The sequence below is a fragment of the Oenanthe melanoleuca genome, chromosome 6, assembly GCF_029582105.1.
Source record: "Oenanthe melanoleuca isolate GR-GAL-2019-014 chromosome 6, OMel1.0, whole genome shotgun sequence".
NCBI classification, from domain to species: domain Eukaryota; kingdom Metazoa; phylum Chordata; class Aves; order Passeriformes; family Muscicapidae; genus Oenanthe; species Oenanthe melanoleuca.
In genome coordinates, this window is record NC_079340.1 from 17,849,800 (window position 1) to 17,864,747 (window position 14,948).

At 43.7% G+C, this 14,948-nt stretch overlaps 1 protein-coding gene across 3 annotated transcripts in view; it reads left to right on the forward strand.

Moving 5' to 3' along the window:
* The window catches only part of C6H10orf71 (chromosome 6 C10orf71 homolog), a 47,564-nt gene that overhangs the window by 3,917 nt on the left and 28,699 nt on the right, over positions 1-14,948 (forward strand). The window contains exons 1-2 of one of the 3 annotated variants that reach the window (XM_056495197.1): positions 2,295-2,371; positions 2,836-2,900. The exons of 1 other annotated variant lie outside the window; for it this stretch is intronic. The gene's annotated coding sequence lies outside the window, so the exon portion shown is untranslated. Of the gene's footprint in view, positions 1-2,280; positions 2,372-2,835; positions 2,901-14,948 lie in introns of those variants that run through there. One more of the 3 variants, XM_056495196.1, reaches the window with a different exon arrangement.

Sequence of the window (14,948 nt, forward strand, 5' to 3'; positions counted from 1 at the left end):
AGAGTTTAGAAATTTAATTAGATTTTGAATCACTCTGAAATAAAGTAGCAAAACACCCAGAGACTAAGTGCAGTGGTTATTTTGTCCTCTGAGGCCAGAATTCTTGGTCTCAAATTGGCATGTGTTCATTAGGAGGAAGTTTGCAGAAGTTCTTGATATATTATTGTCTTTCAGAATGGACTCTGAATAGGTCTTTGGAGAGCATTAGAGGAGCACACAATTATTATACAGACTCTTTTTGAGGTTTAAGATCATCTGCCTTTCATATACTTAATAAAAATACGCCTCTAAAGTTGTTTAAGAAACTGTGGAGATAGGAAAGATGCTACTCCAGTGCCTCAGTGCTCTTCCTGGTTTATTAGCAACTCCAGTACCTGTGTATGATGATACAGAGAGGAGTTGTTTGCTTTACTTTAATGATTAGGTAGGTTTATGGTTATTTTTATTGCTACACATATGAACTGTCATGGTGACTGCAATTAGAGACACACTAAAATGCTGTTCCTTCTACTCCATCTGAGATTCAAAAGAAATCTGTCCTGACCAACTTTCATTCTTTGTGGAATTCATTCTATAGGCAAAAAATGGACTGAGATGGCAGTGAGCAGCATGAAGCAAAGACCAGTGCAGCAGCTGATGATATCATGGGGTGCCAAGACAGTTGTGGGTTCAAAAAGGAGATTATCTTAAAAAATTTAAAAAAATAAATGTTGTGCAATGAAGAATTTCAGCAGGACAAATCAGACAGACAAATATAAAAAAGCTTTCTCAATAATGGCAAGCCAACGCTATTTGAAAAGGAAGTAGTAAGTCCAATGCAATGGGATGCATGTCAGTCCCAAAGAGAAAAATCAGAAAGAAACACCTCAGGTGAGCAGAATATTCTGTTACAGACTGACCCTTGCAAACATTGCTGGCTGACTCTTGTCAACATCCTCTTGACAGGATTCCAGCATCATCTGTGTTGGTCACTTCAGCCAAACATGGAGTGAAACAATTCCTTGGTCTGATCCAAGGGGTCATTTCCTTTGTTTCATTAACAGCTCTTGATGAGAACTCATCATCACACAAATCCAATCCTCAGGCTCAAATATATAGTTTCAGAGAGTGGCCAAGCAAATCTTGGGTCCAATGGAAAAAGGTTCTTGGAAAAAGATTGAGAGACTTTGTGCACTTTGGTTATGGATACCAAGGGGCATTATACAACCTCTGGCAGCCTGGTGTGTGTGGCTGTTCCATTCCATTAATATGTCATGTCACATCATGGAACAAATTGAAGGAAACATGTTCAGGCTGGCTACTGCCAAAAAATCAAGGTGGCTTTGCTGTGGGCATCCAGAACAAATGGAAACTATGTTTGAAAACTCACAGCTGCTCTTCCTTTGCTATTTTCTCCATCACCCCCTCTGTCAGGACTCTGAGCTGCTGGGACAACTGGAGGGGATTGCACATTGCAGCTAGCAGCAGAATCACAGATGTTGGGTGTGTTAACAAAGGGAAGCACGCCTGCACCAGTTATTTAATGCTTTCCTCCCTTGGCATTCAGGAATACTGTGGGAAACCATTTGGCATTCCAGCCTTGCTCCTTTTTTATTCCTCTTTCCTTTTCTGTGTAAAGGAATGTGTTGTGCTACAGAGATGCTGGTACATTTCTAAAACATATTTACTGGATCTTACTTGAGGGTCACTATAGCTTGGCCCTGTTACCAACTCAGAGAGGTGCAAGGAGGCAAAAACAAAAGCCTTGGGACATGTAGTCAAGTCTCCTGTGTACATTAGGAAAGGAATCTGCATCATTTGTCTCATTGCTGAAATATGAGTGAGCAACTGGAGGAGGAGATTCTTCCATAGGTTTTATATTCTCTGAAGCACTGTAAATCCCTGTGGAGATAATGTAGCATTTGTAAAAGTGCCAGAGAACCAGGATGCTTCAGGAGGAAGAAACAATCCTGCAAAGCTCATGAAAAATCATTGTGGGAGAGTTTGGCTCTCTGAGCAGTGAGTTTTGGACTGGGTGACCCTAAATGAAGGGCTCCAATATTCACTGGATGGTGCTGTCTGGTCTTCTGGTTATCTCAGTCACTGGAGGGGTGTTTGTTGATAAAATTCCTTTGCTGTGGCAGCACTGCTGGAATTTTTCCTATGTAGGTTTTCAGACAGCATGAGCAAAACATGCCTGGCAGCCTGGCTTTGTCATTGTTGCATATTCTGATGCACTCAGCTGTGTCTTAAAATACCTTTGACGTGTATGATAACTTAGAAAGTTCCTAAGCAACCTCTGAAAATGGCTAGGTGCCTGCTCTCTGAAGGTGGTGTGTGTGGTGGAGGAGCAAAATGCAGTGGCTGGGAAATTCCAGAGCAAGAGAAAAAGGTAATGTCCAATTTCCATCCAATATTCTTGCATCTCCTGTCTGTCTGTATTCTGTATAAGCATGTTGGACTTTAATAAAGGGAAACCATGGTGAGTTTCTACTAAAGAATATAGATATTGGAGTAGAAGAAACTTTTTTTGTCTCTCCTCTTCCAAGTGTAAAATAGGATTTTGAACAGAATAAATCTTCCAAGAAAATATGCTGTAAATGTAGAAAGGTTGAGCATCTTTACGAGGAATGAACTCCTGAAAAACACCAGCTGTTCCTTTGTGAGAATGTAGGTTCAGTGCTCCATAGGAGTGGTAATTCAGGTAGTTCATGTCCCTGTTATCCCCTCTTGGCTGGGTCACCCGCTGAATTGCATTCTCATGATGTGCTGTAACCAGAGAACAGAATGATCCATTGCACTGGCACAGCAAAAATTGTGTGCATCCAGGGATTTTTTTTTTTTTCCTTTTGCTAGTCAATTCAACCATCAAATGAGAGGATGTGAAATGTGAGATATGTAACTTCCACAAAAAAAGGCTGGTAAGTTTCTGGGTAGAAATGCTCAGCTTGTGGTTTGGGGTGTGGGTGTGTGTGTTTCTTTTAGTGATAAGGAAGTTTTTGCTAGTCCAGGGCAGCCATGACTAGTGAATAGTGGACAACTGGGCTCCTACAGCTCATTTCTATTATTCCTTGTGTGTACAAACATGTTGCACTTTGCTTTTGAAATCCTGTTGTCAGAAGTCATTTTTGAATGTACACAGAGCAGAGTTACTTGAACAAACTATGCAGCTCCTATCCAAATTAATTGCCAGTTTCTTTATAATATGAGCAATACTGGTGACATGACATTAGCTGTACATGACATAACTGCATCCCATTTCAGTGCTAACTAATATTTGCACTTACACAAGGCATTAAAGAGGCTGGGACTTCCCTTGACATAAAGCAAACATTGCATCTTTATAATATAATAGGCATAAGCAAGCTAATTCCCTTTTTGGGGCAAGAATTGTGTTTTTTCTTCTTTACATCTAACACCAAAAAGCACTAAAAGTCATTAGAGATCTTCATAAACACCAGGTTAAAGTAAAACAACCATTCTACATTCATTTCCATGCAGATATCCCCCAAATACATGACATTATCTGCCTGTGAAAACAGTCCTTTTGCTGTGTGTACAGTTCTGTGGAAAGCTGAAAGCTTTCAGCCTCTGACAGAGCCTTTCAGAAACCTCATCTCTGCCTGATAGGGTTGTGCCTGCCAAAGTAAGTGGAAAGATGTTTAAGGACAAAGGATGAAGGGCAGTAAAATTCAAATTTAGATAGCTGAAGTAAGAGAGTTAAATATGTTACATCCCTGATTTCTTTAAGCCCTTATATATAGATACAGGGATGTAAAAAAGAGGTTTAACTCCTCCAACAGGAATTTAAGTACCTACATTAAGGTAGTTAGAACCTTAGAATCTTCTAGGACCTAAGCTGTGTTATCTTTGTGATGGATGAGGCCCAAAGTCTTTCCTGTGGAGGTACTGTTAATGATAGGCAGTTAGCAGAAACAGCATCTCAGTGCAGAGGCACTTTGCTAGTAAAATCATCACTATGCCTGATCAAGTGACAGCCAAGGCATTCAGCTTTTACTATGTACTAACGTCTGCCTACATCACAGCCCAAATTAATCTTCTGGGAGGGGTCAGAAACAAGACTGCTTTTCTCACTGAATCCTTGCAGCACCACAAGTTCTGGTCGATGCCATTCCCCTCCTCTGTCCATCTCCATGGAGACTCCTACACCCCTGGTTACCCTCACACAGAGCATTTAGTGCATTAGATTCTTGATTTTCTTCCCCTTTGTTTGTCACTGTCCTTGTTTATCTGCCTAGAGCATATCAGATGAACCAGATCAGAGGCAACATGGGGTTGCTTAAAGGTGTTGATGCCATAGGGGGAAGCAGCAGAACCAGCATGTGAAGTATTCAAGAGCTGACTTCGAACTATGTGAATTTGTGATATGCAAGCTGCACCAGGAAAGGGAATGTGAGGTTACTGCAGTCACTCAAGCCTGTGGAGATGTTTGTCATTCCAAAACTATGCTGTTGAGGGCTTTGGTTGAGGGGGAACATCAGGGAGGGTAAAATAGAAAGTGGAATGGAGGTTCTCAGGATTGCTATAAAGAGGCACAAGTGACATCATGACAAACTCATCTATTTTTTCCCCAGGGAAAAGGTGGAAAGAGTGCACATCAAATTACCCCTGATCTCTTGGTGTGAATTTTGCAGGGTTTGTATAAATCTGGTCAGTGTACACGGATACAATCTTAGGCTGGGACTCCTGTGCTCAAGGGAAATCTGAAGTGCACTTCTTGGGCTCTTATTTTCTCTGTGGGCTCGCTGGCACCTGAGCCTGGCCCATGTCCTCCAAGTCCCTTCACGGGCTCAGCTAAGCAAGGGTTTGCAGAATGAGGAGTGAGGAAGAGATCACATCTGCATGTCCATGTTTTGGCTGCAGAAAACCTAAACCATCCCCTTTTTGTGATGAGTATCCTTAAATGCCACCATCCCCTCCTGGGATGCCAGGGACAGAGGTCTTTGCAGAGGTGCCACCCCTGCAGCCTGTGGGGCCATTTCTGCCTGCAGCTCACAGCTCTAGGTTCTGCCTAGACATTTCCAATGCCAAGACATGTCCAATGCCTCTGGACATTTTTCATTAACATTTACTTTTACATCATTTTTCCATGTTTTTCTTCTCCTTGGCTATCTCAGGAAGTCATACCTTGATAACACCTGCCTGGAAATGCAGGCTGGGCTGGAACTGATGTCCTCTTGACTTGCTTAGATCCATTCTCATCTCTTTGGATCTTCAATGTTAATAGTCTGTTTTCTCCTTTTTTGAGCTTTTGCCTTTTCCAGTCCAGTCCCTTGGATGTACTATCACCTAGCAGTGAATTCAGATGTAGCAGAAGGTTTTGTTCAAAATTTATTTCCCTGATGCCCAAAGATGGACAAAACTAATAAAAACCTGAGTCAGCACCTGCTATAGTGGTGGGAAATTTCTGACTTGAAAATGGAAGATTTTTCAGTGATCCACATGTTCACATGTTCTGACACTGTGATTAAGGGAGGCAAGGTTCATTTGGTAGCATCATAGAATGGTTTGGGTTAAAAAGAACCTTAGAAATAATCCAATTTCAACCTCTCTGTCGTGGGCAGGGGCACCTTTCACTAGACCATGTTCCTCAGAGCCCCATCCAGCCTGACCTTGAGCACTTGCAGGGGTGGGGTATCCCCAACTTCTCTGGGCAACTTCTTCCAGTACCTCATCAGCTCCAGTGCCTCACCTATCATGTTCCTTTGGCATTCAATTGCCTAAATCATGTAGGAAAAATTCTAGTCTGAGTTGCATGTGTACAGTTTAGTGTGCCACTGCTCTAGTATATTACTGTGTTTTCTCTATGACTGAAGGATTTCTAAATTTCTCAAGTCACCAGTAGGACCCCGATCCAGCATTTAGACAATATTAGTAAAATTATAGGGTGTCTTTTGTCTTTCAGGACTCTCCCCCACGAAGGCCTTTGTGATCAGCATTGAGGGCATTCCTTCACCCTGGCAGCCTCTGCTGGAGTGAAATACAAGCACTCTTACCAGCACTTACCATGGATGATTAACAGCTTACTTGGGGCTTCAGCATTTACTTGAAGCTGCAAGGATGCAAGACTTAGGGAAGCCCAGTTTGATCATTATTTCCTTCTCAGATAAATGTTCTTGGAAGGACAGTTAGATTAGTATAGTCTCTGGCTTCTGTGTGAAGTTAGGAGAAGGGTTTAAGGGGGCTGGGGATGTAGGGAGGCTATGGGATGGGAATGGCAGTATCAGAAGTGAGAAGATTTAAATAGCTGGAGGAGGATGCTGATGGCCACAGAGCAGGAGCAGGGACACCTTTGGCTACAGCAAAAGTGGCATGACATGTTAAAGGAGAAAGGAAATGCAAAACTGAGGGTCACACTTAAATTACAGACTATAAAGTGCCATGCCTGGGGATGGGCATGCAGGGACTGATGCTAAGCAAGCAGGTATATTTTGTAAAGCATATTTGAGGGCTCTTAGGCTATGGAAATTTTAGATGAAGCTTCAAATGTCAGGTCAGACAAGGGGACAGAGGTATAGCATAGCAGCAATGCTAGTCTGAGCAGAGAGCCAGTCAAAGGGCTTGGCTCATTCTACAGGGCTACAAAGCTCAGGCAGCATTTCCCAAAGAAGCCCTCAGCAATCAGGTGCCTCTTGCAGTTGCATCCCATGGACTGGGTGTCCATATCCCCTTGGCTCTGCAGACTATCCTCCCTCTTCAGTGAATTCTTGCTATCCCACTTGGTGTGATAAAAGAAACTGCTAAAACTGGAGGCTGCTGAGTGCTATGCTGCCTCTGTTCAAGTCTCTAATGAGCTCCTCCTTGTAGCTCTAGGTTTAATTAGTTTTCATTGCAATATTAATGATCCAAACAAACCATTTTAACTTTCCTGTTGCACAGCTGGAATCTTCTTATTTAGTATTGTACTCTATAAGGGAATCACACCAACTTCCTTTCCCCTCCCCCATTTCTGCCATTAATATGCATTAAAATCACAATCTCAGTGGCACAGAATTTCAGACCTGCTATAAAACTCTAATAATTTCTAAAAATGGCAAGGCTGAACTAATGACAGAGCCTTATCCAAATAATACAAAGATAGATTTCTCCTAGATTCTGATGAAAGTGATGATTAATGCTTCATTTATTTATTAACAGTCTATCAGCATTTACAAAGATTTGTTCATTCCTTTGAGCATACATAAAATCTCTCTTGAACTCCATAGTATTAGAGCAGAAATGTCTAATCTGTCAATCTTCAGCAAAAATTTTTCTCTCCGGAGAAGGGCCTGCCCTGCCCTTCCCAGTGTAGGTCTGAAGACTGTACACCTCAAAGTCTTCTCCTACCACAATTGACTGAGTGCATCTCACATTTATTTCCCTCTGAAATCCCTGAGAGTGAAGATTTAGAGAGAGTCCTTTTCTTACTCTCTGCTGTGTTTCACCTCCTGGACTCACTGTGACTTGTGGAGGCTGAAATAAATTGGATTGTAGATAATCTGGGTATCTTCCTGTTGAAGGATGCTAGAGAAGACTAGACTCTCTGAAGGACTGATGTGGAATTTTGCCAGCATCTGCTTCTTTCTAAGCCATAGAAATAATGGAAAAGTTGGTAGCAAGAAGGCTCCAGAGTTTCTTGCTTAAACTCCTCCTCAGAGCTGGTCTGTTGCTGCCACCAGGTGTGGTCAGTTTTGGCTTTGTCCTGTTTAGAAATGGATGTTTTCTAGAGCCTGAAGAGATGTGCTGTGCAGAGAGGCTGTCAGCAGCTGGATGAAAGGATTTGCCAGCCATACTGCACAAGAGAGGTCCAGATACACCTGTGAAAGTGCAAAAGGTATTCAGTACCACTTGCAAAAACCGATTTTCATCGGGACTTACTCTCATAAGTGTTCACATTGAAAATAGACCTTGGAGTGTGCCCATGAAGATAAAGAAATGCTGTGTGATTGCTTGCTTTGCCATTGCCTGCAGGGCCTAAGTTCAAGACAAGTGGTTGTTGATTGCAGAGCAGCATCCCCATGACCCATGGAGTGGAGAGCTGCAGGTGCCTCCCCTGGAGCCCCCCAGCTCTGGGGGCTGATGCAGGCAGGGTTTCCTCCTGCAACCTGCCCCTTCCCCAAGAGGGCAGTCCTCACAGAGCACTTTCCTTCAGGAAGTCATCAAGCCATGGGAGCTTAATTCACAATCCTATCATTAAATCAAGCATTTGTGGTACTGTAGATTTGCTTGGAAACTAAAGCAATTCAGTGAATGCAGGAAAGTATCTGGATTATCAAGGTCTCTGGCTGCTGCTGGTGTTGGGAGGATCATCCAGGAGAGAGGTTGGGTACTGAGGGTCAGGACTTCACTCAGAGGCCCCAAGGTTTCTCCAGATGTATAGTATTGTAAAAATAAAAATCTCCAGTTCCATCTATCTGTGTAAAATACCATTTCTTTTTCTGCCTGCCTAGCTTCCTGAATAGAGACTTTTAGTGTGTGGGTATCCCAACAGATGGAATTCATGGTCCCTTTCTTAACTTCTGTGATCTCACAGGGGAAAGACTTTAATGTATGGAATTTCTTACCAGATTTCTCTGCAGCAGCAGTTTCTTGAAGATTCATATCAGTGAGCTGATTTCACTGATGCTCTTGTGCTGGTTTACTTCATATTTGTCATTCATTTGTTGAATGTGAGTGTAAGGGTGAATGGTGATGACAAAAGCACATTGTCAACAGCTGACAGGTGTTTGTCCAGAGTGCTCCTGCAGAAAAGCTGTAACCTTGTGGAAGAAAACAGGAGGATGTGTTATCCCTTCAGAAATCGTGAGAGTAGATGGGTAGAGGAGCAGCCAGGGAAATGAAGGATGCTATCTCCTTGCTCATCTGCAGGAAGTGGAGATTAGCTTCAGATGCACTGAGAGCACTGTCAGAGCCATATCCTGACAGTGTGACAGGGCTGCACAGCCTGCACCCACAGGAGTGTGTGGCATCATGGGGGACACAGGCAGCACAGCTCCTGGCTGGGCTGTGCCCAGCTTGGGAAGGACCATCAAGAAAGAAACAAAACACCAACAGGGAGATAACGTCCCTGAGGTTTCATGTCACCAGAATTGCCTTTAGAGTTTTGTAGCAGTTAACAATACCACATCATAAACAATGAGCAATTTAAATACACTTCTTACTCTAAATGCAACTGTTATTTAAGATTAAAATTGGTAAGATCTCTTATCACTGTCAGCTAACCACAGCTCACCACACAAATATCTCCCTTGCTTGGTTTCCAGGGGCTTACTGCCTTCCCTTGGCTGCCAACATGACTAGGTGTGGTTTCTTCCTAACTCAGTTCCACCAGAAAGATGAAATTTAGTTTAAGTTCTTATCAGGACTTTCAGTCTGTTCTGTTTCTTCAGAGTCACACCTGGGTTATCCAAAGAGGCAGCAAGATCCACAGAGGGGCATTAATGTTAAGCCAGAAAACTGCTGGGCAGTAACACCCTGGCTGGCTTGGCAGCAATCAGCACAGCATGTGTAATTGCAGCTTCAGTGACCTGCTCTGCTCTCTCTTCAGCCTGTAGCCTTGGTCAAAACACTGCTGTACAGCTAAAATCAAAGTGGTTATACCACTTAATCAAAGTGGTCATACCTGCTTTAATGCAATAGTTTTCTAAATTAAATTAAATTGCTGTTCAAAGTGTGCTTCCTTCAGTGACAGAAATGTGATTTTACCTCTTTCTGTTCCTTGAATCTCTGCAAAACTGAAACACCTGAGAGGAGACAGCTTCATGTCTCTCCATATCTGGGCATTTCCAGTACAACTGAGCCAACTTTTGATAGCAAAACATATATTTTTCAGTGATGTTTAAATTCAGAGCCTTGTTCAATTTACTGCTCCCAAACTAAATCACATGGGACTTAGTGAAACATTATTTTATCTCATACCTGAGCACATCTTTCATTGCTGGTGGGGCTGGCAGCATCCCTTGAATATACAAGGCCTCAAGAGAGCAGATGCTTTATAGTATTTCTATTAACTTGGCACTTTGAATCTTTGCAACACCAGCCAGCTTCAGATTTTTCTTCAGCAGCTGTGAATGTGACTCATGGTTTTGGGGGGACTGAGGTCTGACAGCCTTATGTAAAAACTATTTAATGGCACTTTTCTCCCTTTAAATGAAAGAATCATTTCTTGTGCTGAAACAAGTGTAAAAATTTATGTGTTTTGGGCATAAGTCGGTGTTGCTGCATTAAATGCTAAATCTTTTGTCTCCCCATAGAAGCATGAGGTCCAGCAACCTTGCCTTAGGTACAGGCACACTGAAAGAGAGAATTGCAGAAAGTCACCTGCAATTTCAGCAAGGGCATTTCTGAAGACAAATAGTGCTGCAGGAACCAGGTGCATTTATGGTTGGTCATGAATAAATAACAATTATATTAAAGGTGTAGGGTTGACTGGGCAGGCTTCCTATTCTAGAATTAGAATCTCCCCTCAAAATCTTTAGCATTTGGCTTGTGATTGAAAGCTGCATGATGTTTCCACATTGGAGCTCATTGCAGGGAAAAGCTTAAAGCTGTCAGTTGTTCCAAAAGCTAATGGAGACATTAAAAATACAGCAGCTTACTGGGGAGAAAACAGGGTGTGTGGGGAACACGTGCTACTAGCATAAGCTGTAACTGGACTGTAAGTGGCCTGCACATATTCATGAATGATGGCTGACCTCTACTCTGCTAGGGCACATGTGTGCACGTCCATCATGACAGCACACTCTGAACTTACTCCATCCAGGCTCTTGGGAACATAATCCCCATATCTGCTCCAAATATAGCTCTGCTGCTCTGCAGTATAAGGCAGTGGGGAGAGCTGCTGCATGGAGCAGCCATTTGGGAGCTGCTGCAGTGATATTCACAGAGATCTCCGTGCCTGCTTGATGACCTTCTTCACTAAGAGGCAAATGTCTGCAGCTTGTAAAAGAAAAAGATGCCTCTGGATGCCTTTCCACTTTTAAAAGCTCCTCAGTGCCGGCTCAGCAGAGCAAGTGGAACCCACAAGTGGCAGTGCTTACTGTGCCTGTACTGTATGGATGCATGCAGCCATACATCTGGGCACGGAGGCTTGTCCCAAGGGACAGGGAAAAATTCCTGGAGCTGCCTCCAGCCTAGAGCTAGAGCTTTGACCTGAGCCAAACCACTAACTAGGAGCTGTTTCAAAGTCAGCTCCTCTGGAAATAAGGCCAGTAACAGCTCTCTGCCTCAGTGTCCTCCTTTTAATATGTAAAACAAGACCACAGAACAGTTCCCAAGGGGTTGGGAAAGACTCATTCATTTGTATTTAAAGAACATCAGGATCCTTGGAGAAAAGTTCCTTATTAGAGCAATAATGAATACAGAAGATAATAACAATTCTGTTATCACTGGGAAATTGCAGGGATTTGGTCAGCATCACTTGACTATAGCTTTATTTGTCCTGTGGATTATAACAAAAGAACAAATCATCCTCTCTAAGTATTTTTGAATATGGAGGATGAAAATTATATATTGCGGTCTTTTAGAAGAAAATTAAAACTTTAACTCTGAGGTGTGTGTAATAAAATGGCACTTTAATTCTCTAGTGAGCCATGCAGGCTTCTTCTGTTAATTTATTCACTTCTTTTCTTTTTGTGCTTCATGTAATATTCTGAAGTTATTAATGTGGCAATATATTTGACCACAAAAACCTGCCTTCTAGTGTTGTTAAGATCATGAATTAACTCCACAATGGAAGGGATTTCTGACTTCAAGACAAGGAAACCGTGCTTGGGATAAAGTTATTACCAACATGACAGATATGCAAGATCTTCTAGCAGAAGGTTTTCCCAGGTGTCTTGCCATGATATGTATGTAGGCTTAGGTCTGTCAAGCCAGTGGGACTCCAGCTGTCAGGACTGTGTCTCTGTAGTGCAGACACCTGTGAACACCTCACCTGAGCTGCTGGAACTGAGCACAGTTCCCCCTGAGTCTGGTGTGCTTGGGAAACCTTCCAGTGCCCAGGGAGGATTCTAGGTCTCTGCACCACACCTCCCAGTGCAGCACACACTGCAAAATCCACTTGGTAGGGAGGCACCTCAGCCCTTAAATGACTTGTGTGTCATCTGTCTTAGCTGGGTAACCCAAAACCCAGCAGCAGCCAACAGAAAGGAATTTTGTGGGATGGGTTCATTCAGTGCAAACCAACCATATCCTCATAATTCTACAAATACTTCCAGAACTGAGATGTGGTCCTAGAAATGCCCCATCAATTTCATTTGTACCTCTGATCTGCAAAGGCTGACACTGCCCCTTGCAGTGGTTGAGCATGAAGTCCTGACTCACCAGTGCCAGCCTAGGTTGTAGGTACCTTTTCTGATGGAGCTCATTCTGTTATCCCTGTGTTTAGGCACTCCTAGGACTCATCCTGCATCAGTGGTACATTTACAATGAAAGCACAGTGTAATTAATGGGTACAGTTCAGCACTCCCTCTCTGTGGGGTTTTGGCAATAACAGGCAAAAATTGGAAAGAAACCAGGGTTTTGTTAGGGGTAGTTGCTAGGATTAATATCAGGCATGAGGAATGGGAGTAGCTAAGGAGAAGCTAAGCTGAATGGTGTATTCTACACATCAGGAATCACTGATTCCTTGGCTCTGCTGGGGATGTAGCACATCCTGGGAAAGCCTGGAGAGGCTGTCTTGGAAGAGCTGTAGGGAGCAGGATTTTCCAAAATGCTTTTCTCAAGCACAGCATTGCTGTGTTGGCTCTGGGATGTGTCTCCTTGCTGGTGGGCTGCATTCATGCCTCCAAAATGTCTGCTTCATGCTCAGTGGTTAGAAAGGCACACAGAAGAGTGGGAAAGGGACCAAGAATAGTATTGTGTCCCACATAAATATATTCTGAATAACCTATGGTGATTGCTGTCACCTCAAAGCAGTTGTAAGAGTAGATTAAAGAAGGTCCAGAGAGCAGAAGTGTGCAGAAATGCAGAATATTTTCTTCCATCAGAAAGACCATGAGCTCCAGAGCTGTTGTGTGAGCCTTCACTTGATACCTGAGCTGCCTGACTCTTGGCACAAGCAAAGAAGTGTTTGGTTGGTGTTGTCTTTGCCAGAGGATGGGCAGGGGCAGGTTTCATCACCCTAACCCTTTGCTGGACTTCTGGAGAAGTTTGAGGTAAAGTTAAGGTGAATTTTTCACTCAGTGAAGAAGAGTTGAGCTATAACTCACTCCCCTCACTGCTTGCAGGCAGAGAGCTGCTGAAGTGGGTTGAGCCATGGCCACCCTCCCCTCTGGCCTCCAATCCTTGTGCTCAGCACACTGAGAGCTTACAGGGCCGTCAAATAAACAGTGAAAGGAAACAGACTTCAAGACTCATTTAACTGGAAAAGAGCACAGTCTTTTTAGGCAAAGGCAGTGCTTGGCTGTCACTGCTGCCAGCAGCAGGCTCTGCCCAGAGCTGGCTGTGTTGGGGGAGCTGGGGTCATGGTGCAGCCCCCTGAGTGCTGGCAGCCTGGGCCAGGGAGGTGGCTCAGGTCAGCCCTGGGTGTGTGCCAGCAGCACCCAGAGCCCTGGCTCACTCCAGGCACCATGGCCTGGCCACCTCTCACTGTGCTGGGGCAAGGGGATGTTGGTACAGGCAGATCTCCTATGCAGACCACTGGGTATGTACCTCCTTGGTTCTACTTGCTGGGGGAAATGCTGTTTCCTGGCTCATTCTGAAATGAAACACAACTGCTCTGCATGGATGAGCTCATTACTGCTGAGGGCTGGCATCCTGCTCAAATGTGCCAGCAGTTTCAGTGCCCACCACCTCTCTCCCTCTCTGCAGCCTGGCTCTGAAATTCTGGTGGCTTGCAGAGGTGAGGAATGACACTCAGTTCTTAAGGCAAAAGCTTAGGGCAGAGGCTGGCTGGGGTGTGGTGCATGCCCTGTGCTCAGGGCTTCTCCAGCAGGGTGACAGCTCAGCATGGTTTGCTTTGGAGGGTTGGAAGGAAGCCACTTAGAGGAGAATACTTCATTTGTTTAGGTGCCTTTGGCTGGATCCTCTGCAGTCTCAATCTGCTCTTATTTCCTGCTGGAAAATTCACAGTGAATATACAGATATAGGACCAGACCTCCAAATTTTAGAGGGAAAGCAATGACTTTTCTTGTACTGCTGCTCCTAGTTTTCCCTTTATTCTTTTCTTAAGTTTTTAGGATTTTCTCACTATCCCTACTCCCATTAAATCTCCTGTGGTGTGTATTTCATTTGTATTTCCTTGCTCAGGGGATCTCAGTGATTGCTGAGTTTCTGTCCCCATTCTGGGGCCGAAGTCCTTCCCCTGTCCTCAGCTCCCTCAGAGCTTGGTGCTGGGCTAAGCCACTCAGGAAGGCTTCCTCTGCCAGCTGTCCTGAGACTGTGATTCTTCCTCACAGGAAGAAGGACATTCAGACCCAGAGGTGTCTGCTGACCTCCAGGGACGAGGAAAGGAGCCAAGATCAGTTTAAACTTGAAAAAAGTGAGCTGTGGGTGTGATGGATTTTGTCCACTGGATCTCACCTTCTTGCTCATACAGGATATTTGGCACTAGAGCTTTTCTCTACCTCACTCTGTGAACTATTCCTGCATCCAATACTGAAGCAAGCGTTCTTAAGTGTCTCTGTCCCCTGAGGGTGAATTGGTGCATTCCTGTGCCCTCCCAATAATAATAAATAATATCTTCTATTTATAGAGCTTCAAAGTTTCCCAAAGAGCCACCTTGGGGATGGAACATATCAACAGTTAGTGCATAGCAACCCTAGACAACAGCTTAAGACATATGAATGTATCTAGCTGAAGCTGAAGCTGAGATTTCTTTTGGCAGGAGATAATTGCAAATGTTATTAATTATTATTGTTGTTGTTTATGCAGCTCTGGACTCAAGAGCAATAGGCACTTTTAAAATACTACCAGCAGGTAGAAGAAAGCACAAAGGTATTACAATCATACCACAGTAATTTGCAGAA